Source organism: Rattus norvegicus, chromosome 10 (assembly GCF_021556685.1).
Source record: "Rattus norvegicus strain SHRSP/BbbUtx chromosome 10, alternate assembly SHRSP_T2T, whole genome shotgun sequence".
Taxonomy (NCBI): Eukaryota; Metazoa; Chordata; class Mammalia; order Rodentia; family Muridae; genus Rattus; species Rattus norvegicus.
In genome coordinates, this window is record NC_141543.1 from 30,378,674 (window position 1) to 30,403,304 (window position 24,631).

General features: G+C 36.7%; 1 long non-coding RNA gene across 1 annotated transcript; it reads left to right on the forward strand.

Moving 5' to 3' along the window:
• The first annotated feature begins 1,098 nt into the window (after positions 1-1,098).
• On the forward strand, positions 1,099-24,555 carry LOC102547722 (uncharacterized). Its single transcript, XR_015632380.1, has 4 exons — positions 1,099-1,320; positions 2,168-2,202; positions 5,959-6,019; positions 24,325-24,555. It is a non-coding gene; the product is annotated as an uncharacterized LOC102547722 (long non-coding RNA).
• Positions 24,556-24,631: the final 76 nt, after the last annotated feature.

The window sequence follows — 24,631 nt, forward strand, 5'->3', positions numbered from 1 at the left end:
CCACCCACCATGGCAGCACTCTGTCGGTTTGGTTTGGTCCTGGTTGTCCATAATATCCTTATCTATTAGCTGAGCCTACACATAATTATTAAAGAATGGTACCAGAATTCAGGTTAGAGCGACTGAAGAACTCTTTGTTGAACTGTGCTCAAAAGAACTAGTTCAATGTTGGTAAATGTAGAAGTGTTGAGGCAGTAATGTGTTATTCAAGGAAATGGTTCATTCGTCTAAACGTTTAAGCATCACTGATCGAGCCTCTATACCAAAGTTAAGGTGATTTAGGTCTAAAATCTCTGGCACCAGAAGGATCAGACAAGTGAATTAAATGTTACAAAGCCTTATTTTTCCACAAATTTGTCACAGCAATAGTGTCTATTGTCTATGTCTGGAGCTGTAGAGTAATTGAAATTGTAAATGTTGCAAACCCTTACTTTGTGCTCCATATTCAACATACTCATGATTGTTCTTCATTCTTAACCAATATTACCATTGGGCAATATATTAGATTAATAAAAAAATTACCCCAAATACCATCATGTGCGAGCCTGGAATGGTTTAAACAAATGTCCAGTGAGTGACTTCCCTAAAACAATCAATATCTGAAAACTAGGTGTCATCAAGGCAGACCTCTCTGCTGATGGTCAGGTATTTTGTTTCTAGGAGTAATATACTCAGATATCTACAAAATGTGGTGAGTGACATAAATCCTTTCTACAAGGACATAGGTCACACTGGAGCAGGGACCCTTCCTATTTCAGTATGATTTAACAAATTGTTTAGTCATATCTTCAAGAATCCAATTCTTAAAAAAAAGTTTATTCCCAGGTTCTTAGGAAAAAGAAGAAAGAACATAGACCATAAATATTAGGGGAATAAGGTTTAGCTCACAAGAGATAAAAACAAAGGAATTCTAGACAGAGATAACCAGGAAAGAAGCAAAAATAGAAATTAGCTAACAGGAAGCCAGGGTCAAATAAGGAGATGAAAGAATTTGCAAGCACGAAAGACAGAGAGAATATATTACACCTGAGAGGAGTCTGTGTTTGGAATATCTACATTATCACAATAGTGACAGAGGTAAGATGATGACATCACAATGGACAATGGCTTACATACTGAACCTGAGCTGAAATCAGGCTGTGATGGGACCTGGAAATTAGAACTGGCAGAGAAATAGTTCAGATGCAATCTTCATCTGTAAGAATCTAAAATTAAAATAGTATATTCATGGCCCGGGCTGTATATCATCAGTACTAGGAAACTCTCATCAGCTGCAGATGGGAAAGAACATGTGATCTGGAATTAGAACACAGAAGCCAAGTAAGAGCTGATTGCATGTCAGGATACCAGAAAGTTCTTTCCGTCTAGAGGAGTGAGGGATGGGAAGCACAGTGTGGAATAGAGGTGGATAGGGCAGCCTACTCCAACAGAAGCTGAAGCTTCTTCTCTTGTAAAATAAAGTAGTAACACTTAGTCCCACAAAGACATTTGTAAGTTGAACAATTAATGAAGCTATTCCAAATAAGCCTCTCACACAGTAAGTGCAGCTATAAATGTTAGCGACTGTTATGATAAATATTATTGATTTTTCTACTTATCCTAAAAGAGAAAATAAACCTCAAAATAATGGATAGTAACATGTGACTACTTTTCAGAACATTTTTATACAGTTTCTATGACTTTTCTATACATTCTTGAAAAAAAAAAAAACCATAGTTCCTGTGACCTTTCTTGCACATTTCAGATTCCTCTTTTTTATACCTCTCCTCCTTCTTTGACTAATTTTCTCTTTAGCTATATCCATTTCCCTTTTTATTATTGCAACCTGATATAGACTTCATATCAATGTCAGGATTTCAGGTCTTCCTTTTTCCTTTTGATTTAGGATAAACAGAGATCTGAAAGAAGTTTATATCAATAAACTGTAACTTGTACTTCTGTTACATTGAAGCATATAAACATTCCAGAAACTAATCTGTGGTGCATAAGTGTTTAAGCCCCTCTCAACCATGCTTACATTCATTTGTTTAAGTTGGTTGTTGAGTTGTAGGCATGCTAGGAATTTATGTCTGGAGTGGCTTGGACTGACGTTCTATTCTTTTATCTTACTCCTACGTTTGTTTTTTATTCTTGTCCTGTTTTGTGGCTGTTGCTAATGATGACACAGCTTGGTTGGTACCTCATCAATGGATATATTCCCAGGTACGTCTCCTCATGCTCATGTTTGAAACTGTGTGAGAGAGTCCCTCCATTTGACATTTTTGTCTTTAAGTATAACTTAGGGATTACTCTGGATCACGAGCTAAATCTTGTGGTGCTAATAAGAAATCTCACATATCCAGAGAACTTGGGATTTAACATTTCCTTGAGTGCCCAGTCCAGTGACCAGATAAATCACCATGCGGTATAAGGTGAGCTCAAGGAACCAAACACTCATGAGTACCAACTGATACCACTCTGAATTAGGTGACAGTGTTCTAGAAGCTCAGTGCGTTATGCAGACACATTTCAGGCAAAGAACACTACCGTCTCTTACCTTTTTAAATTTCTATTCTTGGCTGTCATTCATTGAAATACATTTTAGAAGGTTGCTTGTTTCTGTCACTAAAACATTCACACCTGTTTCCAGCACCTGAGATGCTTCTTAGAATACATTTGGCCGCCACTCCCAAGCTCCACCCCACCAACAACAGAACGCGTGTGAATAATCTATCTTTCTTTCTCTGCTGCTGTGCTATCCAATCATACCTCCATGACCTTTAGGTCTCTGTCTTCGTTATTTCTCTAATATTTTATTTCAGGACAGAGCCCTTCTAGACAGTGAACAGGGTGTTTTTTGGTTACTGTTGCTGTGTTGAAACACCATGAACAAAAGCAACTTGGAGAGGAAAGGGTTTAGGCTTACTGTGATTTCCTGAATCACCGTCCATTGTGGGAAGTGAAAGCAGGAAATCATACAAGGTGGGAAGCTAGAGACAGGAGCTGATACCTCAGAGACTTTGAAGGGATGTTGCTTACTGACTCTTTTCTCATGGCCTGTTCATCTTGTTTTTTTTTTAAATAGAAGCTAGGATCACCACCAGACCCTTGGTAATAACACTGACAATACGCTGTTCCCGCTCTCATCAATCACTAATTAAGAAAATACTCCATAGGTCTATCTCAAGGCTAGATCTTATAAAAGCATTTTTCCTAATTGAAGATCACTACTCCAGCATGATTCTAGTTTGTGTCAAGTTGGCATAAAAACTAGCCAGGACATATGTTAATAGAATAATTTTTTCATTAAAAAAATCACATTTCTGGGAGAAGAGGGCAACGACTGGAGTGCAAATAAAATAATTTTTAAAAGACCACATTTCCTCCTAGTGTTAAATAAAAGACCACCTATTCTACAGAAGACATTTAAATCAGTCTAACTGCAAAGATGATGTGATATAGAAAGACTTAGATAATCATCAAAATAAATTCAAGTAGCCCATACCATAAAAAGTATTCTAATTGTAGTAATATAATTGTCATATGTTAGAATATAACTTTGTCTTTTCTCATTAATCATAAACATGTTTATGTGTTTGGAAATGTAGAACCATGCCAAAAATAAGTCTTATATTGATATTATAGCACAGAATGGATAGTAATTTTAATTTCAAAGTATATAGAAAACTATATGTAATAAAAAATTCCCCTTTTGTTTCACTATATAGATATAGTTATCATGTTTTTCTTTTATGGTATTGTTGGAATATCATATTTGTCACATAGGATTCTTTTTGTAGACATAATTTTCTTCACTTTTTTCTTATATGTTTCAACATTCATCCACACACGATAGTGTTCTACTAATATATTGCTTTATTTTCATAGATTAATACTACTAAATCTCAAATTCCCTTCATGTTTACACAGTACTTACTACCTTCAAGGTGCCTTGAAAGATTTATCATGCTGAACTTAATTAACTTTGTGATTGGACATGGAGATTGCATAAACATGTCTATCTATTTTAAAGCACAGTGTAACTATCAGAATAAACAATAACAGAGATCCCATGTCTAATATTACTCCATGATGAAAAGGGCCAGTGGCCCTTGAAAAATGAATTATTCTAGAGATAAGACATGTTAACATTTGGGATGACCTTGAAACATTTTTTTAATGTCCCAAAAGTAAAATTGTCAACAAAGAAGTTGGGTTCATGCCAGGGAAACACATAATTAAATCCAAAGTATCAGTGCCTTGCCAGGTTATGACAGTGTGACTAACTAAAATAACAAGCAGTACTGAATCATAAAGTGGAAGATATGCTTGGTATATAAAATAAAGAACACATAGGAAATAAATACCACTGAATCCCGACAAATGCAAATGAGAGAAGAAATGGAGGATGCTAGCACATTACCCCTAGGCAATATAAACTGTACAAGATTCTGAACAATTCAGAATGAGAAAGAAATAAAGCTTTATTCTGTAATAATTCAGTAAAATCTAACTTCACACGGTGATGATATTAATATAAGTGATTATACTATAGGACTAATATATTGTGATTTGTTAAAACAAAGCAAAACAAAACAAACAAACAAGCAAAAAAATGTTTTCCTTTGTAGTCTTGCTTCCCAACACCTTGTCCACAGATAATCATGAGAAGGGAACCTGAAACAACCCACACCATTTCATGCAGAAGTACGAGGAAAACCTGAGAACAAACTAAAGAGCACAAGACACATGAGGACTAAAGACAGTGAAATGTTAAATGGTAACAGAAATTTGACACTTGGGAAATGACAACAAAGTCTGTTTCAAGTGCAGTACTAAGTGATTATCAATATCATAAACTACTCTTTCCTCTTCCTTAATTACAATATGTATCCCACTAAAATTAAGGAATTTTGGTGCTGATAAGAAAGGAACTGAACATTTCTATAGACATAAAGAATGAAGCAATATTGTCTTAATTTAAAATGTGCTACAATAAATAATTTTATACATACATCATTTGATACCTACATACTACAACACATAGGTAAAGTTATGTAGAACTTTTGGGAAAAGGTTATATGCAAATATCTTCATATCAGGGACTGGGAAGATTCCTCAGGTCTTAAAGACTTTCTGTTCTTGAAAAGGACTCTGGTTCCAAGAAGCCACATAAGTAGCTCACAATTTAGATTAATTCTAGTTCCAGGAGTTTTGATGGTTTCTTCTGGCCTCAACGGAAACCATACATATGGTGCCAATACATACATTCATACAAAACACCCACATAAATAATAACTAAATATCAAAAATATTGATATCATCTCTGATAGTTTCACGTTATCCTCACACAAAATCATTCTGGAAATCTCCTTTTGTCTTCAAATACATGATACACAGGTATTTTCATCACCTACTGCTAACGTGGTCATGCCTATAGCTTATAATGGACCCCTTGCTCCCCTCCATGACTCCTATAATTTATTCCACTTGAGCAACCAGAATGCTATTCCTGCCATGGCAAGATAGGTCGAGTTGAAGATCTACTAAGATGTATCAAATGGCTTCATGCTTCCATTGCAATAAAATTTCAAGTCTTCACAAAAGCCATGAGTACTTTTCTTTCTGTCTTCTATGGCCCTCACTCTTATACAACAAACTGGCTGCACGGCCACTTTACATATACAACAGAAGCCTCGGTATCAAGAATTTTGCACCAAGGAATCAGGCTGTTTATAATCACTGTGGTTCAGTAACACTCTATATCATGGTCCCCCTTGAACACATATGGAGGCTTTGACCTCTTCCTAACCCAGAATACATGACAAAAATAGTGCATTACTAAATAAAGATAGAGGAATTTTCATCATGTAAGGTTTGCAGATATCATAAGCAATAGAACCCATTCCGTTTCTTTCTCTCTTTGAATAATCAAGTATCCTGAGTTCTACTCACAACAATTTGTTTATCTTTCATAAGATATCAAAATCTTATCAAAACGTGAGGTTCCACTCATGAGGTTCTGAGCAGAAAATCCAAAGTAAGTGTGAAATCTTTCATCTCCATACAAAATCTATAGTGATAACTAGGTGTAATTCATGATAGAGTGGTTCATAAGTTATTTTACAGCAATGGGAATGAACTGGCATTTTCTGTTATTATATGTCATCCTTTTGCATTATCTCTCTCTTTAGTATCTATTCCTTTTTGCTGCTATGTACTATGAATTTTTTGGTGGTTTATAGACTTCATAATTTCATTAAAGTATAAGTTCTGCAGAGACGGAGTCCTCTATATCATGTACTGCCACTAATGTAATTTCTAAAATCTTGCTGTCACACAGTAGGTTAATAATTATTTGCTGAGTGAATGGAATGATGGGCACATCAATGATGTTTAAAAAGATACAAGAAGCCAACATGGCTAACGATGATACACATAGATACATTGCTTTAGCTTCTCAAGATTTGTTAATTAATTTTTCTGAAAGTCTGATGGGTAGAAAGCAAAGGTATGTATTGACACACAGAGAAATGAATTTCCTAACCCATTAAGGCTTAGCTGCCATTCAATAATATAAAGCCCCCTGTTATTGCACCTTCTCATAAAATGTAAGATTTTTTATAGATTTACTTTTATTACCTATATGTACATGTATTGATATTGGGAGTGTATACTATAGGTATGTCAATGTGTGTGGAGGTCAGATGAAGACATCAGATCTCCTGGAGCTGTATTTATTGACAGTTCTGAGAAACTTGGTTGTAAGCACTGGGGACTGGACGAGTTCTCTGAAGCAGCACAAAGGTCCCTTAATAACTGAGCCATCTCTCCAACCCCTAACATGTAAGGTTTCTGCATATGACAAATTGGACTAAAATTCTGAATTATTCACACTATAATGCAAGTATAATTTAAGTAGAATACAATACTTAAAGTTCAAGACCACAAATGGTGCTTTTGTAGAGATGCCCCTATGCACAGAGTTCCAAGGAGGGGAAGTTTTCCTTTGCTGATAGGATTTTCTATTTTAGCCAAAGTCTGTACCCCAAACCTTGGCACCATAAGAGGCATGTACTATTTACTGGTAGTGTGATAGGAGAGGTGGTCTAAATCAATGAATTTATTATGATGCAAGCTACAGTGTTACAAGCCTTTTCTGAGGATCAAGGCAGACTAGGAATACAGCATAGAGTCAACACGCTTTGATAATTTGAGTTGTGGTTCTGGGGTGACATTGTCAAGATTAAACCCATCACTCTGCAATTACTAGATGTGCAACTTTAGAAAGTTATTTAATCTCCTTGTGTCTGGTTTTTCTCATCTAAGATTCGAGGATTGTTTTATCATACAGAGATAAGATAAATCTTGTTGCGAAGATTAAATAAAGTAATGCTTGTAAGAAAACGGTGGCAGTTTCTAAGAATAAATGTTCCGTAGATGCATTTCTTTTGTTTTCCTTGAGAAAAAAATGCCTTATAAAACAACAAACTTTACTAATGAAAAGCATTATTATTTGGGACATTTATTGATTTTTATTCCAGTCAAGACTATAATATGCAATATAATGCAATCTGTCACACCCTAAGATTAGAGAATATTTTCCCCCAATACTATTTTCCTTAAGTACAAAAATGCATTTGGAATGAATTTCAAAGGAAGTTTCCATTTAAATTTAATGTGATGCAGCCACATGTTTTCGTGCTGGCAATATCTTATTTCATTTTTAGCTTTCACCTAATTCCATATCCTTTATTTTGTGGATTCATTACTATGCAAATATATATGCACTATATTCAAATGCATGCTTTGAGGATTATGCTACATTATATCACTTCACAATTAAACAGATTGCATTCAGTTTTCTCAAGCTAGAAGTGGTTTATATAAGTTGGTACAAGTTACTGAATCAAGTAAATAACCAAGATCTTTCCTTTGAACTAAGAAAGCACTAAAATGATTATCTATAGATATTAATAGCAAAATTTGGTTTAAAAGTCAAAAATGATGGGCTGGAGAGATTGATCAGTGTTTAAAAGATCTGGCTGTTCTTAGAGAGGAAGAGACTCAGTTCTGACCACCCATGTAAGGCAGCTCACAATTGTCTATGACACTTGCTCCTGAGAAATTCATGGCCTCTAGCTTTCATAGATACCCATATTGATGGATGAACATCCATACACATTCACATGATCAAAAATAAAATAAATCTTTAGAATATTAAAAATGTTTCAAATGATGAATGCAAGCTCTTTATACGCAATTATAATTTCAAATATTCTTGGTTCTTTTTTTTTTTTTTTTTTTTTTCCGGAGCTGGGGACAGAACCCAGGGCCTTGCGCTTCCTAGGCAAGCGCTCTACCACTGAGCTAAATCCCCAACCCCAATTTCAAATATTCTTAAAGTGTATTTTACCTATATTTATAAACAATTTATTGTGACCTTAGGAGGTGGAGTCAGGAGGTTCAGATTATAAAGCCATCATTGATTACATAGGAAGTTACAAATCAGCCAGAGATATATTATCTATGTAAAAATAAACACTAAGGAGCAGTGTTCCTCAGACATATGGCTCAGCAAGGCTTGGGTGCTCGATTTCAAGTCTGATAGTTAAAACTGATCCCATAAATTCACGAGGCAGAGATAGAGAGACAGAGACGGAGAACCAAAATTGCAATTACCCTCAGGCTACTCCATGCATAATCTGACAGAGGCATTTCCAAATTCAAATACTGCCCTCCCACACACACAGTCAGTTAAATAAAAATCTAGACAAAGGATGGCTGTGACATGTTCTTTCAATTTATGAATTACCTGAAGCTCTCATCTCTTGACACCCTACTGTTATCTATATCTTTGATTATTACAAATACCCAAGTTTTTAAAATAAAAACACACTGAAATGAAGACAAGTACTAGTAAAAGGTGTTCTTACTTTATTTAATAGTGATTATACACTACAAGAAATAGAGCTAAAACAACATTTTTTTCAGTTTATTTTTAAAATCATGAGATGTATCTCAGACCTCAGCTTTTTGTTTTGTTTTGTTTTGTTTTGTTTTGTTTTGTTTTTTTGGTTTGTTTGTTTTTTTAACCATTCACCCTGTCATTCTGACATGAAATGGTACATTTTTGGTTTTTTATCAAGTTTAAAAGATTAAAAAAATAAGTACACAGAGGATCCTTGGATAGTTGAATGTTGTTTTGTGACCTAGTTGGTGCTGCTTTTATGCCACTATTTATTTAATAAAATAAGGCTACTTGAACATAAATGTTGAAATACTATGATGCCAATCTGATCATCAAGACAGATGTTAAGACAATGTAGATATTCCAGATAATGGGAAGATTCATGTTCCAAGATAGATAGACCAAGATGTCAAAGATATTTTATCATGCAACTTAGAACAGTGTGACAGTTAGGGGCTATTTACTTTTAGAATTTTCCATTTAATATTTTTGTAACACTGTGGTAAATAAAATAATGAATAAATGAGGGATGTCTTAGTTAGCGTTTCCATTGCTCTGAAGAGACAGCATGACCAAGCCAACTCATATAAAGGATAACGTTTAATTGGGACTGGCTTACAAGTTCTGAGGTTCAGTCCATTGTCGTCATGTGAGATGTACATCAGCATCCAGCCAGGCATGGAGCTGGAGGAGCTGAGAGTTCTACATCTTCATCCAAAGAAATGGCTATGAGCAGACTGTTTCCAGACAGCAAGGAGAAGTGTCTCCAAGCCCACAGTAATACACTTCCTCCAGCAAGGCCACTTTTATGTGAACAAGGACACACCTCCTAATAGTATCACTCTCTGAATGACAAACATTCAAAGACATGAGTGTGTGGGTCAAACATATTACATGTATGTCACTGACTCCCATGGTCCTATAACTATAACAGAACATAGTGATTTCATGAAAATGTGGTACATGTACACAATGGAGTACTACTTAGCAGTTAAAAACATTGATTTGGTGAACTTCATAGGTAAATGGATGGACTAGAAAATATCATCCTGAGTGAGGTAACCCAATCACCAACACAAAACAAAACAAAAACAAAAACGAAAACAAAAATCCACACACATGGTATGCACTCACTGATAGGTGAATATTGATCCAAAAACTCGGATTACCCAAGATACAATCTACAGACCAAGAAGAAGGTTGACCAAAGTGCAGGTGCTTCAGACCTTCTTAGAAGGGAAGTTAAGAATATTCATAGGAGGAAATACAGAGACAAAGTTTGGAGCAGAGACTGAAGGAAAGGCCATCCAGAGATTGCCCGACCTGGGGATCCAACCCACATATATACAGTCAGTAAACCCGCACAATATTGCTGATGCCAAGAAGTACATTCTGACAGGAGCCTGATACATCTGTCTCCTGTGAGGCTCTGCCAGAGTATGACAAATACAGAGGTGAATGCTAGCAGCAAACCATTGAACTGAGAATGAGGGCCCCATTGGAGGAGTTAGAGAAAAGATTGAATGAGATGAAGGGGTTTGCAACCCTGTAAGAACAACAATACCAACCAACCAGAGCTCCCAGGGACTAAACCTCCATCCAAAGAGTACAGCGTGGACAGATCCATGGCTCCAGCTGCATATGTAGCAGAGGAGGGCCTTGTTGGGCATCAAAGGGAGGAGAAGCCATTGGTCTTGATAAGGTTTGATGCCTCAGTGAGGAGAATGTCAGGGCAGGGAGGTGGGAAGGGGTAGGTGGATGGTTGGGGAGGGGGAGGGGGTTTATGGACAGGAACCGGGAAAGGGGATAACATTTGCAATGCAAATTAAAAAGTCCAATAAAAATGTATCTATACATAAATGAATACATACATACATACATGCATGCATACATACATACATATATACATACGTATTTGTTCTACTGACAGTGTGAATGAACTTCAACTACGTCTATGTATAGCAGCCTCTCTGGAATGGAAAAGATGTTTCTTTGGCAACTCCATCAGGCTGTCTGCACAGAGATACCAGGCATTACCTATTGGCAAAATGTACAACCCATTACAGCTGGTAGTGGTGAGCCATGTATTCTTTCTCTAATGATAATATTCTGGAGCTTTTAAAAATTATTTAGTACATACAAAATTATTTTCTAGGGCAAAAACAACCTCTCACTAAATATCCTTTTTAGTTTCTTTGCTATCTACATACATACATACATACATACATACATACATACATACATACATACATACAATCTAGAGTAATTTTCAGTAATACTTTGTCGCACACACACACACACACCAGTCAATAAAATATTTAATACTAGCAACCTTATTTTTATATATAATAGAAACTACAATCTTTAGGCTACTATGAATTTACTAATTATATGTGTTTTAAACTTCACACAGAAATGTTTCATAAACATATTTTGTGTTAATTCATGTCACTGGGACAAATCTTTGGTCAAAATAGTGTAAAAGAAATACTTGTTTTGACTCGAACTTTAAGGGTTCTGACCGTGATCCATATGTCTGTTGCTTTTGGACAAGATAGGGCAAAAAAACATTATGGCAGAGAGAGAAATGGACATAAGAGCAATGGTGTTTGTCATAGGATTTCTAGTATACAGAGACGGAAGGAGGCGGGATAGGATAGGGGGGTTATGGATGGGAAGCCGGGAAAGAGGATAACATTTGAAATGTAAATAAAAAATCAATAAAAAAAAAAGAAAAAGCCAGGAACATGACAGGTGTGGCCCACATCTTGAAATCAAACTCAACCTTCATGGTCTCCATCAACTTCCAATAACTTACCCAATCCGAAATCCATCAACAGATTAATCCATCAATTATGTCAGAGCTTTTATGATCCAATTACCTCTCAAGAACACCACTAGCTGGGCACCAGGCATTCAATAAACGAACCTCTGACCTTCAAGGGAACAAACACCTGCTTTTAACCCATACAGTATGCAGTATTTTGTTATGAAACCCTCTGCGATTTAATAGGTATCTAGAGTTGTGTGACATCACATGCTTAGCAATCTAACCTTTAGGTTGTCTTCTTTGTTTACTATTTTATTTTTCTTCAATTATCATGAGCTATCCAAATCCTTGATGATAAAATTACCAGAATAAGAAATATCTTATTTGACATTTAACAATCATGCTTACTCCTAGTTTATAGCACATTTTCCCATTTCATTTCTTCATAGGTGCTGGCAGACCTATACAATGTTACTGTAATAGCAAGGGTTTGCAAATACAAGAAGTGGCGTTATTAAGCCATCAATAACACAGGTCTGTCCTTTCTAATGCCATACAAATTTTCGAATATAAGAACATTGTTAGTACAATAGAAGACCCATTAGCATATACAATAGTTTTGCCTTATTAACAGCCATGTTCATGTTAGCAATTTTGATCTAATTTAAGTGATGTCCCCATTATGGTGGCAAATTGTGTTTTCATTAATACAGTGAGAAAGCCATTAATATGAAAATTGCTCATTCAGAATCACATTAGTGAAGTACTTATCCTATTATCACTAAGCAGATTTTAACCTAGGTGCTAAGAAATCTGAGTTGAAGCATCTTCTAGGGAAGAGGTCATTGTATTTCCTTAGTATGCTATGCATAATTTCTTATGGTTTCTTCACACCTTTTACTGTGTGATTAACACATGTATTTAAATTAATACTCTACATATTTTGTGGGATAGCACACATACCCTTATATTTAATAGTAAGATACTTAACTATCCCAAGCATATTATTCAGAATATTAGTAGGTGCTATGTCTAAAATTGATTTTTTTTTTACTTGTAACAGAATCTAACTACACTCTTATGCAAAGAAGCATAGAGAAATATGTCTAGTAGGAAACCCACTTGGGAAACAGGAAAGAAACAATGGTTAAATGTTTTCATAAGAAAAATATTTATTTGCCTGTCATACATAAAACAAAATACCTTTGGCTGGATAGATTTAAAAAATAAAAGAAGCTTGCCTAGCCACTAAGGAAGTTAAACTATACATGGGAACCCTCTTGTCTTTGCAATGTCTTCATAACGAATTTTATCACATCAAGAATAAGTATGATGATGATAAATGTCAGATAACTGTCTTAGGGTTTCATTCCTGTGAAAAGACACCATGGCCAAATCAACTTTTATAAGGGAAATCACTTAATTGGGGTGGGTTTACAGTTTCAGAAGTTTAGTTCATTAACATCATGGCAGGAAGCATGGCAGTGTGCAGTCCTACATGATGCTGAAGAAGCCAAGAATTCAACATCTTAATCGGAAGGCAGCAATGAGAAGATTGGATGTGTTTTACACTGGCTGTAGCTTGAGCATTTTAAATCTTAAAGCTGAGTCCATTGTGACACACTTCTTCTAACAAGACCACACCTCCTCCAACAAGGCTACACCTCCTAATAGTGCCACTTCCTATGGCCAAGCATTAAAGCACAGGAATCTATGGGAGCCAGGCCTATTAAAACTACAATAAAAAACACCAGAGTGTCCCCAGAGATAAGGCTGCTCTTATCTGCTGTGCTGACAACTAACTCAAGAATCCAAATGGGATATCTTTGTCTTTTCATATTGTAAAGTATAAATTGATTTGGCCAGTTATGTATAAGCAAAAATGATTTTATTATGTTTTAAGTTTTTATTTAGATTTTAGTCACTACTCTCAAAGCTCTAGATCTCCTTTCCTTTAAAATAAAAGCTGCAACTCTCTTTAAAATAGAAGCTTCAATCAACTGGGGTATCAGAATGTGGCAATGGAAAGTAAAGACTTTCACTGAGAGGAGTCACATGGCCAAGCCAACCAGGGAGCATTGTGTCTGCCGTAGAAATCATGTAACTTTAGATAACTCATCTGATTCTGCCCAACAGAGGTATATGAGGTCTTCAGAAGTAAAATAAGTACTTAAGCTTTAATTCTTACTAAAACATGACCTAGGGGTATTTTACTAATTTCTCACTATATCAATTTCCTCATTCATAAAATAAAAACACACATGTGAATCGAATAAATATAAAGTTATAGCATTTCCTAAGGCCTACAGGGAAAAAACAAAGTCTGAAATAACTTGAAAATAGCAGTAAACAAGACTGAATGTAATAATGCTTTATCTGATTGGAAGTCAGCGAGATAAGAATAAGCTTGTGAGAAATGAGAGCTATGGAATAGGAAGAAACGCAAGAGCAATTATAGTAAGTAAGGTAAGTCACTATGTGTCCATTAAATGGCAAAAAAAGAACCAATCATGGTGAGAGCCTGCTCAGGAAATTTATTTTGTTCACTTAAGGAAAGGATCATGTAGACATCTTGAAGATCGTGATCTGCCATCCTCTCTTAGAGGATAGGAGAAAACAAATGTCATCTATTATACATAGAATACTTAATATTTGTTTACGCAGAACATGGGATGGTGTATTTTGTATTAAAATATTATGGACTAAAAGAAGTATTAAAGCTGTGAAAATAGACTAATCTGATTTGTGGTGAGGAAGTAAATCAGATATGCAAAGGGTAGAGGAAGGCTAAGGCTAAACCTATCATGAATGTCTCTGAGGATCTATGTCATTCTGCTTAATTAAACACCAACATTCAGCAGGATACATTGTGTGAAGTTATTTTCACCTAGATTTCTACCAAAAGGAGAAAAAAGAATATTGAAATTAACAAGGGGGACCATGCTGCAGTAAAAATAAAAAAGGGGCAGAACTGTTTCCCATGTGTACCCTGCCAACTTCAACGGGCCATTGGATCTAGTGCCAATTTATCTCAGATTATCTTTCTGCTAGCCACGAACTCTCTGGTTCCAGCTACCCAGTAAAATCAGGGTTCTATAAGTCCAGTAGCGGCTAGCCTATTGAGGCTTCCTGACACAGATTCTGCCTACACTCCCAGCAACCGCCCCCTGGTAGTTAATGTATAAATTCCCAATTACTTGGTAAAATCAAGGCTCAATAAACTGATTTATGTGTTAAATTCTCAATCCACAAAACATCCACACAATAAACTTACACAATAAATTTACAATAAAGATATAAACCGCCTACCGAGGTAAGATAAATTTGCCTACAGAAATCCATCACAGCTATTTTGGCAATCCAAGACCACCAGATCTGGGTCACCCTTCCCCTTCTCCATCTAGATTCTTCTCTTCTTCCCCTTCTCTCCTGTCTTACAAAAGCTTTGTCCCTGCCTTATTTTTTTGCTGTCCATTCATAGCCTTGACTTAACTTGTCTGCCTTCACCTATTTTACTGTATGCCTTCACCTGCATAATGACATCAACCTACAAGACCATAACTTCTAAAGATGTTTCCTCCATTCTACTCAATACATTGTGCAGAATGTAGAATTCTTTGAAAATATACCTGTACCATTGATGGGATAACTAAGATTCCAATCTTTAATCTTTGAAAACCCTAAATGTTGGTTAGACAAGGAACACTAAACACTAAGCCTTTCTAACCCAGAACTGTCCCTGTCTAAAGGAAACATAGGGAAAAAAATGGAGCAGAGACTGAAGGAAAGACCATCCAGAGACTTCCCTATCAAGGGAACCATCCCATATGAAGACAACAAACTCAGAAACTATTGCTGATGCCAATAAGTGCTTGCTGACAGGAGCCTGGTATAGATGTCCTCTGAGAGGCTCTGCCTAATACAGATGCAGATACTCACAGCCAACCATTGCATTGAGCACAGGGACCCCAATGGAAAAGTTATGGGAAAGACTAAAGGAGCTGAAGGGGATTACTACCCCATGGGAAGAACAATATCAACTAAACAGACCATGTAGAACTCTCAGGGACTAAACAACCAATCAAAGAGCCCATGGAGTGACCCATGGCTCCAGCTGGATATGTAGCAGAAGATGGCCTTATCTGGCATCAATGGGAGAATAGGCCCTTGCTTTTGTGGAAGCTTGATGCTCTGACATAGGGGGATGCTAGAGGGATGAGATGGGAGTGGTGGGGTGGGTGGGTAGGGGAATGACAGAGCACCCTGTTCTAGGCAATTAGGAGGGCAGCTGGGATGGGGATTTGTGGAGGGGAGACCAGGAAGGGCAACATTTGAAATGTAAATGAATAAAATAATCATTTTTTTTAAAAAGTTATCTCCAGATAGAATTCTGATCTCTTCTGTCTTAGGCTCAGAATTAACATAAGAATGTTAACTTCTGCCCACTCAAAGTATTGTTTCTCAAAATCTGCATATTTATTCCTTCATCACAGTTTTCAAATACAGTTGAAACGTCATGTGAATGTCAATGTGTTGGTCTGCAAATGCACTCTTCGTGGGGCCAGGGGTCATGTTACCTCTCTGAGGGCACAGACTTTAAGTTCTCACAGAGGGTAGTAGTTAAGCAACACTGCATTTTCTGACTTCTCGTCTCCATTTATAAAATAAAAATAACCCAAATGTTTGAACAAATGACAATACTTACTCCATAAGTATTAATTGATCCGGTTTGGAGAGTATAAATTTAATCATGATGAATTGACTTTGGTTTCTTACAATGCCCCATGCCTCAAGTACTTAAGTGAAAAGAAAAAAAATACAATAGTTGACTTTTTTGTAACTTCTTTTCAGTAAACATCTATTTTTCCTCCTACGATTCAATGCAATCCCATCTTAAGCCTGAAGAGTTTAGTGTGGAAATCTGTGTGTGTTGTGGTTGTTGGAAGGAGCTAGTAACACTGCAACAATGCAGTTTATGAAAGTGGAAAAAATAAAGTTATTCTTTCCCCAGTGGAGTCTATATGAATTCAGTAAAATATGATTCTGAATATTTACTTCCAACTTAGACAGAAGTTCTTTCATCATTTTTATCATATGTACACACATTGCTTGCTATGGAACGAAGCTAATTCAATCAACCTATTAGACACACACTGTGTTTCCCATGCTGGCACTGAGAGGAAACAGGATTTCAACTTGGCACTTTGCCTATAACCACTCTGGGGTCAGAGTCAACCACGAGGAAAGTTTTGGGCATTTATTGCTGATCACTAAAGAAAATTGTCCTGTAGCAACCTAGGAGCTTTAGATTCTCTATTGTCTTTTAGGAAACCGATGTGTCCTCCAGATCCAAGGAATAATGCTGCACACAAACAATGGATCGGGGCAGCTGGGTTGAGAAAATGTAGCCATGGAGCTGCCTCAAATCCAGTGCACTCTAGACTACCCGCAGGTCATTCTTTCCTTCCTGTGCTCTGGACCGCCTCCAAAAATATTTTTAATGAGATTTTCATTGAATTTCAAATCAATGTGCCAACCTAAAGAGAGAGCAGGGAACAAAGAAAATGAACATAATAGGATTATGAAGTGGAAAGTATGATGGTCATTGGCCGCTAAAATAGATTTTATTATGCTTGGTTCTTTAGTTCAGCAGACATAGGATATGATATTTGTCCTTATTTTGAAATTAAAGTAAAATATTAACAAAGTGTTGAAGGGCAGGGAACACTGGACTGATTAATGTCCTGTTGCTGGATAAAGATTATTATATCCTATGGGCAACATGTTTCTGCCTGATGCCCTTTCTTCTGCCCATTTTCTGCTCTATTACCACCCCGTTGTTACATGCAGGGTGAACCTTTTTTTCCTGGAAAGGGGCATTCAAATCTCTGTTTGCTCTAAGTATAAGTATCTCTGGGGCAGGGATCCTCTGGGATTTTCTTTCCTACTTCCTAGAATGTAGGAATTCAACAGCCCCTGTTGTTTTTAGCTCTTTCTGCAGATAATTGCCGCCAGTACTCGTTACTGGAAACACAGAAACACGTTATGGCTCATATGTTATTAAGCTTAAGGCTGAGCGTCTTGACAGTTCTTCGTTATTTCTGAAGGAAGTTCTCCTAAGTTTATTATAACTCTTCCACTATTGTCTACTGAAAACAGTGAGCATCATTTGTCTATGGGAAAAAAAAAACCCTGCTACTTGACTTTCTGAATGGGCATATTTCTTTGGTCAGTAACACTACATGAGAATCTACTCATTAACTCCAGAGGGTAAGCTTTAGAACCGTGTAAGGCTTGATACCTTTTGAGTGCTTTGTTGGAAAGAGCAGAGCCATGCTTACTATAATGTTTGGTTGGATATTATGTGATCTCTCCCCGCAGTTCCTGAAAGGAGAAGTTTTCAATTTCAGAGTTTGCCTATGTTTGGACCAGTTTCATAACTCCTCAATGTATGTTATATTGTTCATAGGATTTTCTTTCACAGACACTTTGCTGTTTTTTTCATATTGTGTTTATGCATTCTTCTAGTTTTTATACATAATTCCTTTTGATTTCTGTCATTGGCACTAAGTCAGATGAAAAACTAAGAAATAATTTAAGTGCGAGGATTTAGTTTGGGAGGTAATCTCAAGAGGTGAATGAAATACAGAAAAGAAAATAGCCTGATTGGTATGGACCGCCCTGCAAGTTATTGTTTTCATATGGTGGGGTTCTCTGGGAGGTGAACAGAACAGACCCTCAAGATATCCTCTTTAAAAATTATCTTCGATGTCTTTTCACTTCCCTGGGGGTGGGCACGAGCTCCCAAGGGAGTTATGCCTGTCAGTGGTTGACCTGAGGGCCGAAGATGGCTGATGGGTAAAGAACTGTAGGGTGAAAGAAGCCATTGCAGAACCCTAAAAAAAGTGAAAGCCAAGGGCCATGAGAAGGAGTGTAGCTGTTTCTTTACAATTATGAACACTAAGATTCATTTTTCACAGTTATGCCTCTTAGTTTGGGGAATAAAGTACCAAGTATTGATCTCCCTCAGGATCGATACTTCTTACTGATTCTTTGGAGAGTACTGCTTTTAATTTCGAATACTGCAGAGCTGGGACAGTGTATTTCCCACTGAGTTCAACAGTAGGGCATGTAACCACACTCTATTATACAAGAATCTTTAATGGGCACATATGGATTGTTGTGCTCAAAATCCTAAAGCCAGACATTCCCATGCCTACTTGAGCAGGACAGCTTTTTCCTCATAATTTTTGGCACCCAACATTGAATGTTTTCTCAATCAACCTACCAATGATTTTATTTATGGCTTATTTCTTGATGTACGGAATTACCCCTCTGTTAGTTAAGAATCTTTTGTTCTCAGATATAGGAGAATAAGAATTGAACTGGCTTTAAAAATCAAGAACTTTGGACCCATAGGGCTGGTTTAGTGGTTAACATCACTGGTTCTCTTGCAGATAATCATGTTTCAATTTCCAGAATTATCATGTTGGCTCACAGAAATCTGGGACTCTATTTTGGGGGAAACCATCATCCATCCCCTTCTGACCTTTTTAGGCCAAATACGCATGTTCAATTCATACATACATGCAGACAAAAATATTCCTACACATAAAATAAATCTAAAAAATAACAGTTAATGTCTTTATTTGCTATGCTAATATATGTTGGTAGAGTCTGTAACTTCAGTCATAGTTTGGGTTAAGTATTTAATAGCCACTGAAGTGTGTTTTATCAATATGTGTGACTTCATTTGCCATCTCTGCCCTAAAATACACTATCTCTTTAAAATGCCAGGATTGAAAGGGAACTCCAGACATTATACTCACGGCTCCTATTCATCAGGAAAAAGAAAAGCACTGATCACACTGATTGCTAAAATAAAATTCTGGGCCTTGTCTCTTAAGTCCATAAGGATAATTGGATTGCACTTAAATCCCTTTGAGTCTCCAAACAAAAACTGTCACTGGGAAACAGGCTGATCTTCTCGTCTAGACAAGAGTGGGCTGTCTAGACTCCAGAGTGAAAGATGTGGCTGAGATATATAGTTCTTCCAGGGACTCACAGAATAAGAGGAAACAGAGGTCAATAGAAGTGGAATTTCTTATTGGTCTTTTAGATGAAAATCAGAAACTGTTACAGAAAGACGATAGCATAGTTTATGAGTAGTTTATCTAGAGTCTATGTCTGAACATGACATGCTTTCCCGCCTAAATCACCATCCTATTGCTTGCTGGTTCTCATATATTCCTGATTTTCTTCCAGACCTTTATCAGCACAGATAAATCTGGCCACCAGTTTATAATAAAATCATGTCGTGATAAACACATGAGGACATAAGAACATCTAATATAAGCTCCCCAGGACCATAAGATAGCACTAGATATTACTCTCCCGGGATAAGATCAGAACTTAGAATCCAAACTATGGCTTCTACTAAATTTTCATTGCTCTTGCCCTGTTGTAAAATTTCTAAAAATCCCAAGTCAACAGTTATCTGTAGGTTCAGTGACGATGCTTTCCATCCCTGAAGCCTATCAAAGAATAGCCTATGTTCCCAAAACCATACACTATGTATAAATGATGTTCACCAGAAATCCTCCCAACAGATTCCTTCGACTATAGCTGGGATCCTAAAGTCCGCAGTAAATGGTCTTTGTGAGGTCACTTCAAAATACGCTTGCCAATCCGTTTAACAAGTCTGATGACTCTACAGCTATTAAGTTGCATGAGGACTAAGCCAAGCATGAGAAGCACCTTCTCAAATGTGAATCCCATCTGTTCTTGAACTTGTTCCTAGACTGAAGAAATAGTTTCTTGGCTAATGTTTAATCAATATAATTACTCTTTTTATAATTCTAGCTGAAGTCCTCAATTTTCATTTTACATATTACATTATGACAACTGCTGAACATGAAAACAGGTCTTAATTTCCACTTACTCAAGGTTAAGAGGTCAGTAGACTTTTGCTAAGGTTCACATGAGAGGTTCTCTACCCTGAGCATATATTATGACTTTTTTTATAATTACTTTTATTTTTTTTTATGTGTATGAGTACATAGTCACTGTCTTCAGACGCACCAGAAGAGGGCATCAGATTCCATTACAGATGGTTGTGAGCCACCATGTGGTTGCTGGGAATTGAACTCAGGGCCTCTGGAAGAGCGGTCTGTGCTCTTAACCACTGAGCCATCTCTCCAACCCCATATATTATGATTCTGTGAAGGGATTTTACAATCAGATTATAGCTGCAGAGTTCCTGATTCAGTGCCGTTGGAGAAGATTCTGAAAAGTTTGAATCTCTAACAACAACCTACAAAGTGGTGGGTCTCTGTTCAGAGAATTCTCCTGTGAGAGTCACTTTTATAGAGCAATCACGCATGTTCAGGGGAGGGTCGTGCTACCATGCAAATAGCTCAATATTGAGATATAGACTTCGTATTTTTTACAAGCTCTTCAGTCTTTTTTTTTCTTTTATATCATCATCATCATCATTGCCGCTGCTGCTGCCGCCACCACCACCATCATCCTCCTCCCTCCAACTCTTTGTACTTTTCTTACTCTTTTTGCCTCGTTATACCTTCCCTTAAGGATCAAAGTAAGTAACTCAAAACTTAATTTATTGCACAAAGCATTTGAAATTGAATGTTAGTTGACTATCTCTGCTCAATCTGCCATAGCTAAGACGGTACATTATGTTTTTTCTGAAATTATTTTTCCCATAGAGACAGCCAACTTCATGCCTATGTTTCTGTTTCTATGGCAGGCTATTAAAGTGTCTTACATTGTCAATTACAGTGTTTCTGTTTAAGAATCAGCCTTTATGTGTACTTGAAGCCATGCTTACTCCTTCATTGTATGAGCCATTTGTATGACTATGATTATAATGTTGACTGGGCACATGTATTCATTCTGGTATAACTTTCAAGATTATTGTTGGTAAATATGATCCAGGAGAAGAAAACTATGCAGAGCACTAACATAGTATTTTCTAAGGACCCAGACTGTACGCAATTGAAGGCAAATCACTGAGAGGTTAAATTATGGCTCCCAAGACAGATTGCCTTGCTTCAGGCCAGCTGTGTGACTTCCTAGCTACATGAGCCCAAGAAAGTTACTTAATTGCTCTGGATATGCATAGAATGCATGTGATTATAGGATTCTCCTATCAGGATCATTGTGGTATTAAAACTATGCCAGGAACAATCTTTTACACTAATAGCTCATCATGAGTGACTTATTAAAAACTGGCTCTCTGATTAGGAAGAACTTGTATATTTAACAAGTATTAATATCTCTTGTTCTGGATCAATTATACAATTTGGTTCAATATAAGTTTTTACTTAGTTATCACTCAGAACTTGAACCATGGTATCCTATATAGCGATGAAGTAACTGAAAAAACTGGAAGGCAGCAATAAAGTTCATCAATTGCATACTTCTTCACCATGGAATCAGAAAAATTTGGTACCAAAAAAAAATATTTCATGTTGTACTCTCTGTCAAAGGCGAGTTGTAAGCATTTTAATATTAAAGTTAAGGAGATCCTAATGCAGCATTACAGATGAACACAAGAGAATAATATCTCAGGGCTGACATATTAAGATTCAAATGTCTTTAAATAATTGAAAGCTAATTTGGCATGAAAACCTCATAGCAACTGATGCTCGTATTTGTGAGTGGGTGTACATGTCTCTATGATCATGCCAGCGATGACGTCATTTCCTTGCATAGATCAAGGAACAGGCTGAGATTTGTCACTCTTACTCCAGCTCTCAATCAATTTGATCATTTCTGATTTAAGTAGATCCTGAAATAATGCATTCTGGTGTAAATCTTCTTTATAAGCATATTCCTCCAAGGTAAAATAGTACTTTATATGCATCTCTATCAAACTCAGTAAAAGTAAAAAGTAAATACCATCATCTTTATATCCCCATAGCTTTAGCTTATGCCTTCCCTACCTTCACTTCTCACAAAATTCCTCCCTTCTTTCATGAATTCACCTCTAAAATAAAAGTTCAAACATTTTATATCATTCACCAAAAAAATGTCCTTTCAATATTAGCCACTTTCTTAGACAATGGAAAATCAAGAAAAGACATTTTTTTCTTTTATTGGGTATTTTTTACTTTTTAAATGTTTTTCACTTTCCCTGTTTCTCCTGGAGAAACCTGCTATCCCATCCCCCCTGCTTCTATGAGTGTGCTCCCTCACCTCCCCACACTCTCACTCCCATCTCCCCACCCTGATATTCTCCTACATTGGGGCATCAAGCCTTGATCAAGAGCCTCTCCTCCCATTGTTGCCCGACAAGGCCATTCTGCTACATATGTGGAACAAGCCATGGGTCCATCCATGTGGACTCTTGGAATGATGGTTTAGTCCCTGGAAGCTCTGGGGAGTCTAGTTGGCTGATATTGTTGTTCTTCTCATGGACTTGCATGAAATTAAAGCAGCACAAAATCTTGTATTAAAAGGTTTTGTAGAAAAATCTCACTGGCATTTGTACAGTGAATTTTTGTATGTAAAACAACCTGTCAATTCCATAAAGTAAATGATGCAAAAAAATCAATTATTTAATTATTATCCTTAGAACATAAATGTTTTATCTTATGTTTCTAGTGATAAAGCCACTCATTTCTTCTTTAAGGTAAAAGGTTTTGGGGAAGGCATATATTTGTTCTTGTCGTTGGTAACAAAACATTTAGATATTGATTTTAATTGCTCATTCCAGAGTGTATGGTGGTTAAAAACAGAAGCCTATTAGTGGCTGGCAAACATTTGTGGTTCCCAAAGATGAAGATCTGGTTTCAAAAAGAAATCCGACAAAATGCCCAGGCTGAGCTTCCTGTTCATTCACTCCCTGCTTCCTAAGCAGCACTAATGCAGTCCCACAGACTAGTGCCTGACTGTGCAGCTCAATCAGATGTCCGGAACCCATGCTGCTCCCTTTTCTCTCTTCCTGTCTTCGGGCAGATGCAGTAATGCCATTGGTACATCTTTGGGGAATTTTCCTTTCTGCTCTTCACCCTCATTACTCCGGCCATCTGGTCCTTTTCTGGTTTGCTTCCACACAGCAGATGTGCTCCCACCTCCCCTCCCACACTGACCTGAATGATCTCTGCAAGATCAGTATGCTCATGGGTCTGCCCAGGTACAGAGACAGACAATGGGGCAATGCCAAGGTCTTGACCCCTATGAAGACAAGAATATTTGCATCTGCTCAAAGCAAGAAGGATATTTATGTTTATCACTCTCCTCAGATAGGATGTATTTGTCTTCTTTTGAATTCCGAAACTCAACATGGAAACGAAATCATTTGTTCACAAACTTGTTACATTACAGGATCCAGATCTCTGCTTTTAAAAGAAGTCAGAACACTGTGATCCAGACAGTAAAAACTTGCATCCCAGTTAATAGCAGTGGAATACAAGTGTTTGGTTGTTCACAAATTCATATTTACTATTGTTGATGTCTTATGCAATCATACTTATTGTATGGGAAATGAATAGCACACCCATTCTTATAGAAATACTATGATATGTGACATGCTATAAAAAGTATTATTAATGGTAAGAGTATCTCTTTTTTTCTTTTTTAGCTTCTGACTTGAGATGCACATTGTGAACTGCAATAGATTTGCAAATAATGGAGATTCGGTTCTAGTTTCCGGAGAGAGAAAATGAAAAAAAAAAACTGACGAAAGTAGTTGATGAGGGGAGTTGGCCCACTGAGGTGAAATCTCCGTTTGCATCTTTTTAAATCCTAAATTCCATTTAAATATTATTCAAGATATAATGACCTGAAATAAAGATTAAACTTTTAAAAGTATTCCATATTCAACCCTACTGACAAGCTTAGGATAAGATAAGGCAGTAGCTGATAAAAAAAATTATCCGTTACTTATA